Source organism: Triticum dicoccoides, chromosome 6A (genome assembly GCF_002162155.2).
Source record: "Triticum dicoccoides isolate Atlit2015 ecotype Zavitan chromosome 6A, WEW_v2.0, whole genome shotgun sequence".
Classification (NCBI taxonomy): Eukaryota; Viridiplantae; Streptophyta; class Magnoliopsida; order Poales; family Poaceae; genus Triticum; species Triticum dicoccoides.
The window spans coordinates 591,776,941-591,790,487 of record NC_041390.1 but is presented as its reverse complement, the minus strand read 5'-3'; the positions used below and the strand labels follow the sequence as shown (position 1 = coordinate 591,790,487).

Below are 13,547 nucleotides of genomic sequence, written 5' to 3'. Positions count from 1 at the left end.
ATAATTATAACAAAGTTTGCTTTTTTGCTTATTCTGTTTGCTGCTCACATCACATGATTCGCAGTCACAGCCTCAAGGAGTCACAGACACGCATTGTTCCATACTACATATACTTTGAACTAGAAAGTGACGAATGGACAAATCACCTGTGTATCCGAAGAACGGAAACTAAATGAATTTGTATGAACGATGACACAATGTGACCGTGACACCTTCCTCTGACGTTTTTGGCTCAGGTACCCACTTGCCCACCCGGCCACACACGCCACCAGAACCTTCTCCACCGCCGTGGGCTGTGGCCACACAATTATCTACAACAAGCACCCGTTCATTGGGCGGCGACCTGAGATCATGGAGGGGCTACGTGCACAGAGATGTCCTGGTCAATGTCGATCCTGCCGTCACGCAGAAGTTAACAGCTCCAGTTGTAAAATGGGCAAATGGCAGTCCCTCCAGATGCACCGACGAGTCTTGTTTGGCAAGGCTGACTAGACGGCCGGGAGAAGCGTGATGGCTGGCTGGGTCAGACCGTACCGGATTCTTCCGTGTGACGTTCAAGCCTGGTCGCCTGCGTCGGGCCATCACCTGCACGGCTGCACTCCACATGGGCAGACCCACGGAGGTCAAATACTTTAATACTTTAAATCGAGGGAATACTTGCACCGAGTCGTTTTTCAGGCGACCTATGCACAGTCGGCTCCTAAGTCTAGTCTAGGGTTCGTGACAACCATTACCCAAATTGTGCATGTGCATGTCATCGCTTTTGCTAATTGCTAATGACACCGACACCGTCCACTTCGCAAAGAGACTGCCCTGTCCTTTTTAGCAGCTCGTCATGGGACACACATGGGAGAACAGTCCGGTCGTAGAAGCATCCTCGACCGAAGCGCCCCATGACTCACAGGCAACCGCGAGCTAGTATGTCGCAACCCCTCCCGTTTAAAGTAAGAGATTGAGTCGAGTTAGGCCCATGCCGCTCCTCTTTGGCTCCCCTCCCTTTTCCCGGCCATCGACAATCATTCGCCTTTCCGCTTCACGAGCTCATGCATCGATCGGACCCTACGCAAGCGGAACCACAGTGGTAGTACTACTACTACCAGGAACTAAACCTGGACGGTGGGGGTGGAGGGAGGCCCCGCGTGTTTTGTGCGGCGCTGGGTAAAATGATGAAGCGCACCTAACGCAACGGTTGGATTGGATCCTTGCTCCGCTGCCATTACAAAAATCCGGCGGCCGCTTGTCGTGTGCAAAGGGTGGGGGAACAATGCGGTGGGTGGCAGCTCACGTATGATCCATCCGTCCATCCATCCATGCAACGCAACGCAACGCACAGGCAGTATTCCGGTGCCGGTGGCGCCGAACGCACGGTTGGTAGCAACCAGCAGCCAGCAGCCCCCGTTCCTCAGTTATCGCCCGCCAACCGTCCACCGACACGTTACGCTCAATGCCAAAAGGGCCCCTCCAGAGCGTCCGCCAGAACCCGCCTGTCAGGGCGGCCTCGTGGTGTGGTGGCCCTGCCGCCGCGGAAAGCCAAAGGCGGCATCGGCACGTGCGGGCCGCGGTGGCGCGGGGTGGCGCTCCGGCTGCCGCTTTGGCTTTGCTCGGCAGGCAGCGCCAGCCTGAGACGGGCCGGCGCCGGCAGCGTCATTGGTGCCTTGCCTCCCGGGCTTGGATGGACTCATGCCGCCGTCGCTCAGAGAACAAGTGGTTTGTGGCCATGTCACGGCTCGGGTTAGGTTGGACGTACGCGCGCGCGGGCGGAGCGTACCAAGGTCCGGCGCGCGGCGTACGCAACCCACCCTGGCCGCATGTGGCATGGCGTTGTACCGTGGTCCGGCCGGCGCGCGGTCCTCCTTCTGGAACTGTTGCCGCTGCTTGTCCTGGCCCTGGTCCTGATTCCTCTAGGAAACGCATGGCGTACGTCCGGAGGGCGGTACGCTTCGTGCGTGTGCGCGGGGGTATCGGCCTGGTGCGTAGTTTCGCGGGAATCGTTGGGTGGGCCGTGGGCAGATGGGGGTCCCGTCGTCGCGCGTGGTGTTTGTTTACTCGTCGTGACAGGGTGCCATGCTCAAGCATACCTGTACCGGGCGTGTCGCCCGGATCCTTTTGAAGGACTAGAGTAAACATGCACGTGCAACGCACGCTGTGACTACTATTATGTTTAAAACTTCTCGTACATAAATCTTGGGTGCATCTTCATTGTTGATGTACTCGAATCAGTACAGTAAAAATTGCTCCTTGTCTCCCTACCATCACATATATTAAGGCATTACCATGGGTAAGTAATGGTAAGTACGCAAAAGTATTGCACTATTTGGTCTAGAATTGTATCCACCATCCATTAGGAAGACACATTTCAATACAATTGTATTAGCATATGACTAGCATGTACCCGCGCGGCGGCACGCCGCGCCTCGTCGATACGTGAAGGCAACCTTCTCATGCTTTTCCTTATATTGAACTGAACGCACCAAGTTTCTCCCAAACCATGCAATCCTACAGAGCATATTCGATATTAGTTACTTTGAAGTACAAAAACAATTGATGTAGTATTCTTCAAAACAGTATGTGATCAGCTTACAGTCCTTATTGAATCTATTACATTCTGGAGACTGAAGCATGTTCATTTTCTTGTCCCAGCCCAGAAAATTTGATCTAGGAATCATGTTTTAAAAATAAAAATAAGAATTGTACTGCCTTGACAGTTGATGAATAAATATTTCTCATGTGTAATCCCAATCTACCATTTAATTTTTTTGCATTTGCAATTGGCCTCGAAAAATACCACTCTAATTGATCTGGCTGGTGAAGGAAGAAGATGGAGATATATCGATAACTAGAAATTGCCACGTAGTCGTCAAAGTTGCGGCTGATTAGGGTTTCCCCGCGCCGCCGCCGGCGGCCCGAAACTACCGAGATGGCGAAGCCTTGGGCTACGACGACCAGGGGCGGCTCCTCTGTGGAGGGGCGCGCTAGATTGGGCAGAGAGGGGGCCTCGCAAGAGCCTTTCCTCGATGTGGGGGAGATGCGCGCGCGTGCACGGGAAGCTCTGAAGAAAATGAAGAAGGAAGGTTGCGACCTCAAGAGGCCCCCCAGGCCAATCGGCGGCGATCTACTTCCGATGATAGAAGAGATGAGAGACAGGATGTGGGATCTACTGGAAAGGGGAACCAGAGATCCGGGGCAGGTAGAGAAGAAAATTCCAGGACGGCGACATGGAAATTGTGAAGGAGGGAGGGAGATCGGGACATCACAGAAGGAAGATGTGGAGGATGGCAGGGGAAGGAAGATGCCGGTAAGGAAGGTTGCCTCTGGCGTGACGGAGAAGAAAGGTCTCGCGATCGGCGACGACCTAAAGGTGAATGCAATCCTACATACTAGGTATGAAACCATGTACTTCATTGCTGATGCATGGGAAGTTGAACGGCGAACAGGAAGGGGATTGGGACGGCCGGAAAAAAGCATGGGATCGAAGGTAGCCTACCATGTGATGATCTGGCTGTATGAGAAAAGGCCATGGAAGGATACGGGACAAGAAAGAAATCTTGGACTAGAGAGAGGAAGGGTGGAAGGAGATACTGCTGATGCGTATAGGAATGAAAATCAGGGGCAGAAGAAGGAAAGGCTATGGCTTCTCATGGAAGGCCGACGGCAAGAAAACAGGCTTAAAAGGCAATGGCAAGAAGCAGAGTACCCACGCAAGCAAAAAGACCATACACCAAAACACACAAGAGAGATGGTTGGCAACCTGAACCAGGGTGTAGGGAAGAACATGGGAGGGGAAGGGAAGGAAGGAAGCGGTATGGGGGAGAGTGCTACGCCAATGGCTCGTCGCCATGGCAAGGAGATCGAGGAGGGAGATGGCAGAAAGCAGGCGATGAAGCCAGCGGCACCAGGTTGTAGCATGACGAAGAAGAATAACCTGAACATCGTGCCGACTCAGCTGGACCGTCTGGAAGATGAAGAGGATGTTGTACGTGTGGATCTGGCTGAGGTTGCAAAAAAGTTCAGTAAGTGGATCATCGTGGCTTTTTTCCTCACGACAAAAGTTTTCAGCGCAAATGCACTTTTCACCACCATGCGTAGGGTGTGGAAACCTTATGGTGGTCTGTGGGAGAAACCGATTGCAAACAACCGGTTCATTGTCGAGTTTGAACAGGAGGGTGACTACCTACATGTCCTAAGGGGAGGCCCCTGGACTCACGACAACGACGCTCTCCTCGTGACGGCATACGATGGAAAGACGTCGCCATCGGAGGTTCCTATCGTTATCCTGCCGATGTGGGCGAGGATTTTTGAGCTGCCATTGCCAATGATGGATGACATATTTGGAAGAGAAGTGGGGAAAAAACTTGGTGCGGTGAGGATGGTTCACACAGACAATAAGGGGAGAGCTTTTGATGATTTTCTGCGCGTCAGGATTGAACACATAGTTTCCAAGCCACTTCGCAAATGGATAGTCATTGAAGATATCAGTGATCCGGAGAGGAAGAAGAAGAGATGCCCGGTAAAGTATGAACGTGTCCCACACTTTTGCTTCTTTTGTGGTTTTATTGGACACACACAGAGCTCTTGCCTGATTCCAGAGGAAGAGAAGATTGTTCGTTTCAGCACTGAGCAGCGGGCTTCGCCATACAAAATGTTTGAGCATATAAGTTTCTATATGCCTGGTGAACAGAGCAAGGCTAAGCGCAACCTCCAGTTCAACTCGCCATCACCGTCGGGTTGGAAGTGTGTCCCTCAGGATGACTCAGGAAACGGCAGCCATCCGCGAAATGTAGCAAAGGTATCAGGGAGGAAAGATGGCATACCTAACAGTACTGATGAAGAGCGTACGACCACTGACCCCTTGATTGCTCAGGTCGTAAAGGATGTAGTGGATGCTGTTAATAATCTGGACATTGTCGGGGAAAAGACAGATATGAGCAAACAGATGGGAGAGTTTCAGAGTAGTGTTCCGGGACAGCTAGCTGTGAAGAAAGGTACATGGACTAGGTATGGCCGCCCGGAGCAGTCTGGTCGACAGCGCTGTGGCCCGTCACGATCGCTCACACAGACAGCAAGAAGAAACCCAAGTGTTGGCCAGGTCGCTGCTGCACTCTCAGCGGGCATAGCTGCACGTAAAGCCGCATTGTTAAGTCAGCGTCAGGAAATAGCAAAAAGAGAGAACATAGGAACAGAGGTGTGCGCAGATGCACATAGCAGGATTGAGCATGAACATCAGGGACAGGTGATCAAACATACAGGTGGTAGGACACATGCAGAGTGCCATCAAGGATCTAGCGAGATGGACTCCACAAAGCTATTGTATGCAAACATTCAGGGGGGTGATCCATTAGTACATGCGAATGCTTCAGGAGTGGGAGACGTAGACTTGTTGGTAGGAGGCAAGATGACGGGACTTGGCAAGCGTGGCGTGGAAGACCTTGACCCAATGCAGCTGGATGAGGGTGGAAACTTCCGTTTCGGTTTTGAGAGCAGCAAGAGGAGCCGTGGCACTTGGTCGACAGAAGAAGGACTGCAATCTAATGGCAGCGAGAAGCAAGCTGAAAGGGAGGCAACCAGCCTTGGGGCCGCTGGTCAACTGACAGGCGCGGAGGAACGCGCCTGTCAGGAGCCATGACGATCCTTTGTTGGAACTGCCGAGGTTTGGGCGACCCTCGGACAGTTCAAGAACTTACTCGCCTCGTGCATGCTCATCAACCAAAGCTCCTGTTCTTGTCGGAGACTCGTCAAAATAAATTCGTAGTAGAAGGTTTACGTTGGAGGTTAGGTCTTAAACATGTAGTATCCTTTCATGAGCCAGGGAAGGGGGGAGGTCTAGCCCTCTTCTGGCATGAGGATGTCAAAGTCGAGTTGTTTAAGATAGGGAGTCGAGTCATTGATGTAATTGTTCATGAATGGCCAAAAAATAATAAATGGAGATGCACGTTTGTTTACGGTGAGCCTCGCACACATCTTAGGCACCACATGTGGACTTTGCTAAAAAGAATAAAACCTATGCTTGATGCTCCCTGGCTAATGGCCGGAGATTTTAATGAAGCTTTGTACCAAAATGAACACTTTTCTGAAACAAAAAGAGGGGAACGACAAATGATGGATTTTCGAGAAATTCTATCACATTGTGACCTTCATGACCTCGGCTTCTCCGGCACGCCGTGGACTTACGATAACAAACAATCTGGCAGACGTAACGTCAAGGTGCGACTTGACCGTGTGGTGGCTTGCCCAGCGTGGTCGAACATATTTCTGAACTGTCAGGTAAGACATCTTGTATCCTCGCGTTCAGATCATACACCCCTGTTAATCAGTCTCACACAGAAATCATCGGGGAGTAGCTCAGGTCGCCGGTGCCGTAGATATGAAATTTTTTGGGAAAAAGAAAAAACATTAGCAGATGAAGTAGAGGTTGCTTGGACCATGCATAGGCAGGCAACGAACCTAGGAGACGTAACATCCAAGCTGGAGGGGGTGATGGACGCACTCCATTCATGGAGTAATAAGACAGTGGGCTCGGTCTCAAGGAAGATAGAAAAGACAAGGAAGGAACTGGAAGCTATAATACATAGCAATAATCCGAATAAACAAGCGATTCAAAAAAGGCTAGAAAAGGAGCTAGATAGTCTGCTAGAGAAGGAAGAACTTTTCTGGAAACAAAGATCGAGGATGGATTATCTCCGTGATGGTGATAGAAATACAGATTTTTTTCACCGCAAGGCGACTTGGAGGAAGAAGAAAAATAAAATTAGTCAGCTGGAGAAGGATGATGGTACCATGACGGATAATATTCAGGAGATGGAGGCGCTTGCTACATCCTTTTTTCAGAATTTATACACAGCCAATCAGGGAGTACAACCTGATATTATTTTAGATAAGATTGAACCATTAATCACAGAGCAGTTAAATGAAATGTTGTGTAGTGAATTTTCCGATGAAGAGATCAGTAATGCACTGTTCCAAATAGGTCCTCTGAAGGCTCCTGGCGCAGATGGGTTCCTTGCGAGATTTTATCAGAGGCATTGGGGTACTCTGAAAAATGAGGTGATCAAGGCAGTAAAAGAGTTCTTCAATTCGGGCGTCATGCCTGAAGGAGTAAATAATACTGTTATAGTGCTAATACCGAAGAAGGAAAACCCGAGCTCCCTAAAAGATTATAGGCCTATCAGCCTATGCAATGTAGTGTACAAAATTGTTTCAAAATGTTTGGTAAATAGATTGAGACCACTGCTTCATGATTTGATAGCCCCAACGCAAAGTGCCTTCATCCCAGGGCGAATGATTACGGACAACGCTCTGATTGCATTTGAATGTATCTATAGTATTCAAAGAAGTTCTGACGCAAAAGGAAAATATTGTGCATACAAATTAGACCTCGCAAAGGCCTATGACCGAGTTGACTGGAATTACCTTGAAGGGGCGATGAAAAGATTAGGTTTTGCAGAAAAATGGATACAATGGATCATGACTTGTGTGAAAACAGTAAAATACTCTGTTCGTTTCAACGGGAACCTGCTGCAAAGCTTCACGCCTACGTGTGGTTTGAGACAAGGAGATCCAATGTCCCCTTATCTCTTTCTCTTTGTCGCTGATGGGCTCTCACGGCTAATACAGAGTAAGGTGGAAACGGGTGAATTACAGGAGCTGAAAATTTGTAGACAAAGCCCTGGTATCTCACACCTTTTATTCACGGATGACAGCCTGTTATTTTTTAAAGCTAATAGCGATCAGGCTAATAAGGTAAAGAACATCCTGGACAACTAAGAGAGAGCCACTGGACAGCTAATAAGTCCATCTAAATGATCCCTGCTCCTTGGAAACAAATGCTCACAAGAAGATGGACAGGACGTAATAAATATCCTGAATGTAGTAACGGTGACTTTTGAGGAGAAATACCTGGGTTTGCTGGTTCCAGAAGGACGTATGGTAAAAGGGAAATTCAAGCACACAAAAGATAAAGCGAGGAAAAGAATGAATGATTGGACAGAAAAATATTCTTCCAGTGGAGCTAAGGAGACACTAATTAAATCAGTGGCCCAAGCGATTCCCACTTTTGCAATGAGTGTCTTCAAGTTCTCAGCAATCCTCTGTGAGGAGCTCATGCACATGACCAGAGACTTTTGGTGGGGAGATAATGAAGATCGCCGACGTATCCATTGGTTGAGTTGGGAGAAACTTACAGAACGTAAAAGCCAAGGAGGTATGGGATTCAAAGATCTTAAAGTTTTTAACCAGGCTCTTCTCGCTAGGCAAGCCTGGCGACTGATTGCACATCCTGACAACTTGTGCGCGAGAGTACTTAAGGCAAAATATTACCATAGGACTGATCTGCTAGACACGGCGTTTATTCATAATGCGTCGCCGGGTTGGCAGGGCATCATGCATGGTTTGGAACTCTTTAAAAAAGGATGTATTTGGCGCATCTGCAACGGAAATAGTGTTCGCATTTGGAGAGACAATTGGATCCCGAGAGGAAACATGAAAATAAACATGAACCCAACAAGGTCCCGAACTCGGTGGGTAGCAGACCTCATCGACCAGGAGAGCACGCTTGGAAGGAGGACTACATCATGCATATATTTACACGCGAAGACGCAAATGATATTTTAAGTATCCGACTACCAAATTATGATGATGAGGATTATATTGCGTGGCAGCCCGAAAAAAATGGAATTTTCAGTGTTCGTAGCGCATATCGGTTAGCCATGGACGAAAAGGGTTCTGGGGTGATTGGGTCCAGCCACAATACCCAAGGAGATCGCAGTATTTGGAATAATATCTGGAAGACAAATGTACCTCAAAAAGTACGTATTTTTACATGGAGACTAGCATCGGAGTCACTGGCGGTTTAAACTAATAGATTTCGTCGCATCCCAGGCCTCACCCCCAATTTGTAATGTATGTGGGGCCGAGGATGAAACAGGCTTTCATATGGCACATCGATGCACATTTGCAAGGGCCTTGTGGCACGAACTCAAGGAGGCATGGAACCTGCCCCCTGAGCAGGAAGTAGAATATACTGGAAGGGATTGGGTCCTAATCTTGCTAGATAAGGTGAGTGAAGATATGAAACAAAAATTTATGCTATTTTGGTGGCGTGTTTGGCACCATAGAAATGACGCGATCTTCGCAAAAGATAAAGCGAAAATTTCCCACTCTGCTCGTTTTCTGCAAAACTACCTTGCAAACATCCGCTTGATTGCGGAGGGAACTTCTGAGATAGATGAAAAGGGAAAAGACCGATGGTTAACTTGCCATCAGTGCAACAACATGATCATACAAAGGAAAAAGGATGAACAATGCCAGAGCTCGGATGGGCTAAGGTCAATGTTGATGGAAGTTTTTTGGAGGAAAATAGGAGTGGAGCCTGGGGAGCTGTGATTCGAGATCATGATGGAAGAATTATCTTATCAGCTTGGGATTATATACCGCGGTGCAATGGAATGGACTGCGCGGAAGCCATGGCTTGCCTAGAAGGACTAAGGATGGCAATGTCGGGGACGAATCTATGCAGCTCGGTGACAAAGGCGCTTATCCTCTCGTCTATTGATAGATCGGAGGTTGCAACAATTGTAAAGGAGTTTCAAGCCATGAAAGGGAACAGAGAAGTAAAAGTTTGCAAAGTAGATAGAAAGGACAATAGGTTAGCTCATAGTCTTGCCCAGTTGGGGCGTAGAGAGTTGCGTGGTGGGGTTATGCAAGGCTCTGTGCCAACCTGCGTGTTGAGTGAGGCTTTGCACGATTGTACGAACTATGTTTCTCTACTTAATTAATACAACTCTCTATTTCAAAAAAAAAACAGTTGATGAATAGATGGGAACTTTTCTCGCCAAAAAAAAAAAATAATCAAACTGAAGATGGAACAAAACAACACTTGCGCACCAGACTTGTACAATAACTGGAGACTAAGTTGTTGTAAGAAAGTGAGAAAATATATCTGTCAAAAAACAACCCACAACTTAATAAGCAGTCAAGTATGTCTCTAGAAAGAGGCCATACCGCCACACTTACAGGCCTCTGTTCTTCACAAACATGCAATTGATTATCATATTCACGTATAACTGTAATACTTTGAGACTAGAGCAAACTCGTATACTTGGTAATAATAAAAATCTAACACAACAAAATTTCTCTATTTGAATGTTCTTTCCTAAAGATATGTCATCACAAAACAACATATCTGTTATAACCAGTTATACAGCAAGTACCCTAAACATAAATAGCATCATTGGATAGTGAACCTTTGAACTATATGGTGAGAGCAGCCATCTCCTGGATTTTTCAAGTTCTGCTATCGTTAGTGCTTGTTCTATTGAGTTTGGGCACATACGTTGACACTCTCCGGAGCTACTCAGCTGTTGCAAATAACACCAAGGGAGACACAATCCTGTATGAAACCTTAGTCATGGTATACTGTAATCTTTTCTTTAAGAAAAATGCCCATTACGGGTGATTTCATTAAGAATATTAACATGTTACATCATATGCCAATGAGTTCAATATATAGAAGGACAGAAGGGACAGGAAGCACAACATGTATTTAGTACAGGTAGCATGCCTGCTAATTTAGCTCCCTACCAATGAACTGGCTTTGCTTCTGTGGAATTGTCTTCTTCTCTAATTACCAAAACTATTGGTCAGCTGCTATTAAATAGTCAATAATATCGTCCGGCTGGATGAGACATCTCTCACCTATGATGACTCATTTGTGAGATACTCCTGAGAACCTGAGTGAACAGAGCAAGATGCTTTTATCTTGGATGTGGACTCCAAGTATACCGATTAAGAAGGCAAATAAGGGGGGCATCAGAGAAGCAAGTTGTAAGAAAATCATGCTTATTTGCAAGTTAAGATATGTTCAGGTTAAACCACACACTGGGATATCTTAGGGCGATTTGCGTTTTAAATGTACTTTTAGGCTACCTACATGTTTGGTTCTGCATATAAATGAATATCTCAGCACAAAAATAAATAAAGAATACACTATTTGTCTCTATCTAAGCAAGTGACCAAGAATTTCGAAGAATTAACCGCATGACTGTAAACTAAATAGTCACCATCTTAAATAGCATAAGAACAACATACACACGAAGAAGAAACTACACGGCATAACTCAATAGCTATTTAAAAGAAGTATTCCATATAATATATAAAACTTGCTTCTTATTCCTTCTATTACCCAGCGACACACAAAGAGAACTCATTATTTAGCTTAAAATCATTACTATTCCATTTTGAGGAAATTCAAAAAAGAAAAATAATTTTAGCAGAACTAAAAGTTACTTATCATTAGTTACCACTATTAATGATATAAAATTCCATCATTTGAAATTGAAACACTAACATACATGTTGTGTGCTGCTCTTTGTTCAAGCATAGGTAAGGAACTAAGTCTTACTTGGATTTTGCAGAAGCGTACCTTCTGTCCTTCCACTTCCTCTCATTTCTTCACTACCAGAAAAATGAGCCCGTCAACATTACAGGGTAAAGAAAAATATGTACATCCGTGAAGAAAGCTCATGTAAAATTATGTAGCAAGGCATGTGAACAAAAGATAGATTAACCTGTTTTTCTGCAAGCCTCAACAAAAGGATTGAACAGAAAAAATTGCTTCTTGGATCAGAACATATACACAATCGGTGATCAATGGATTCCAAACTGGTAAAATAGAAAACGATATGGAAGTTCTTAATTCAGTGAATTTTTATATTTGTACATTTTAATACTTGACAATTCAGGAGGTAAAAACAACAGCAGGATGTTCCTTGGAACAATAAGAATAAACATGACATGATTTGAAGATGAATCATCGTTTTCTACACAACTTATGGTAACTCATAGCTTCATTTTGGTTTCAAGTTTAGCAGTGCTAATTGTCGCTAGCACACTAAAATCAGGCTAGAGATACCACAATATCAGCAAGCAGCAAGGATCAACAAAAGGTAGCTCACCCAGGTTGCCACCATGTTGAAGCTCTCTGTAGTTAACCAATTCATCCCCTTGAGCCCAGTGGAGAACTTCTGCCGTGTTACTTCCGTTTCCAATTCCTGAATCTTGCATGTGTAGACCTTATAAGGTCCACATTCTGCTTGGAAAAAAATATAACAGTTCAAGTATGGTGGCATGACAATGTGCATAGAAAACTTTATTTGATTCGAGATATAATTTTACACACCTGCTCACTGTAAAGTTCTGAATTTCTTAACCCAGGTAGAGAGACTTTTTTCTGCAACAACCGAAAGATGCATAAAACAACATTAGAGATAAAAATGAACTAATTTGATTGGTGAATGCACCAAACCCACCTGAAGTTACTACGGGAAAACAGGAGTTCACACTGCACCTGCTATATTGACTACTCAATTTTCGCATCTTTGCTGTAACTGGATCTCTGTTTGATCTATTCAATTTCAATAGGATACATAAGGATAAACATACGATGGCAACCCAAATAAAGTATGCAAAGATTTATTCAAGGATAGAGCAAGCTTACCGTTGCTTTGTTGTGAATATTTTGTACACAATCCGTGGCTTAGCCTGCGCGAACAACCCGAGCGGCGGCGACCGGCGAGCAGGGAGAGGGCAGCCGCGCGGGCTAGGTAGCCACGAACACGCACATGAACCAGGGGTTCGAGCACCCAAGCAAACACCCCACCAGCATGCGCTCGTACTCATGCACATGGCAGCAGTGGGGGCAGACCGTCCAGAGCACATCTCTGAGACGGAAACGCCGCCGGGAGCAGCAGGAGCGAAACCGGCGCTGGTGGAGGTGCTCTCCAAGAGGTGGGCAAAGGCCTCTTCAACGGCGCGAAGGGCGGTGTCAGCCGGGGATGGGGATCGCGCCGAGGGGCCAGGAGGTTGGCTAGGCGACGGAAGACCCGCCTGACGTCCGGGGTGTCGGGGTTGGGCTGGAGCTGGAGGATGAAGAGGGAATCGGGGCGGCCGGAGGGGAGGAGGCACTCGACGGCAAGGTGGACGCAACCCCTCGCCGGTACGCCCCCTGGTGGCGGCTCGGCAGCCGAGCCCCTCCGCGGCCGCTTGTGGATAAGCGAGGCCGGGGATCATCTTATAGAGGCGCTGGGGCGGCGGTAGAGCGGCAGGAGATGGGATAAGCGGCGGGCGGCAGGCGGCGAGCGGCAGCAGACGGGATAAGCGGCGGGCGGCTCGAGAGGGAGCAGGCCACCGCCCGGCAGACTGAAAAGTTTGACCATGAATCGAACCAATACAGAACCAGATGAGCGATCGAGACGGCGCCGCCGTGGACTGAACGCAAGCATAGGAAGAAACGCTAAACATACGCTAAATCTACCTAAATAAGTCGTATGGCAGTTCAAAAAATTTGAAACGGCAAACCAAAGTCACAGCGCATTCGTACCCAACCAGGTACCAAACAAATACACGTGCCATCAAATGAGTTACCGCCAGGCTGCTTTCAACCAAGTGGGTAACTCTCATCGCGAAAACCTTGCCTGGAATAGAGGCTTGGGTATTGTCATATTCTCTACAAGATAGTGTTTCTTTACAGTGATAATTGTGCCTTTAGTGATAAT

At 47.0% G+C, this 13,547-nt stretch overlaps 1 long non-coding RNA gene across 8 annotated transcripts; it reads right to left on the bottom strand.

Moving 5' to 3' along the window:
* Nucleotides 1-2,320: 2,320 nt before the first annotated feature.
* On the bottom strand, nt 2,321-13,197 carry LOC119318217. Of its 8 annotated transcripts, XR_005154018.1 has the most exons (8): nt 12,491-13,197; nt 12,303-12,397; nt 12,173-12,223; nt 11,949-12,082; nt 11,396-11,443; nt 10,576-10,724; nt 10,239-10,384; nt 2,321-2,496 (listed from the first exon to the last, which is right to left on the bottom strand). It is a non-coding gene; the product is annotated as an uncharacterized LOC119318217 (long non-coding RNA). The 8 variants fall into 8 exon arrangements; XR_005154017.1 differs by lacking the exon at nt 2,321-2,496 and having other exon boundaries at nt 9,817-10,352; nt 12,491-13,196; XR_005154013.1 differs by lacking the exons at nt 2,321-2,496; nt 10,239-10,384 and adding an exon at nt 11,562-11,655 and having other exon boundaries at nt 10,424-10,724.
* Nucleotides 13,198-13,547: the final 350 nt, after the last annotated feature.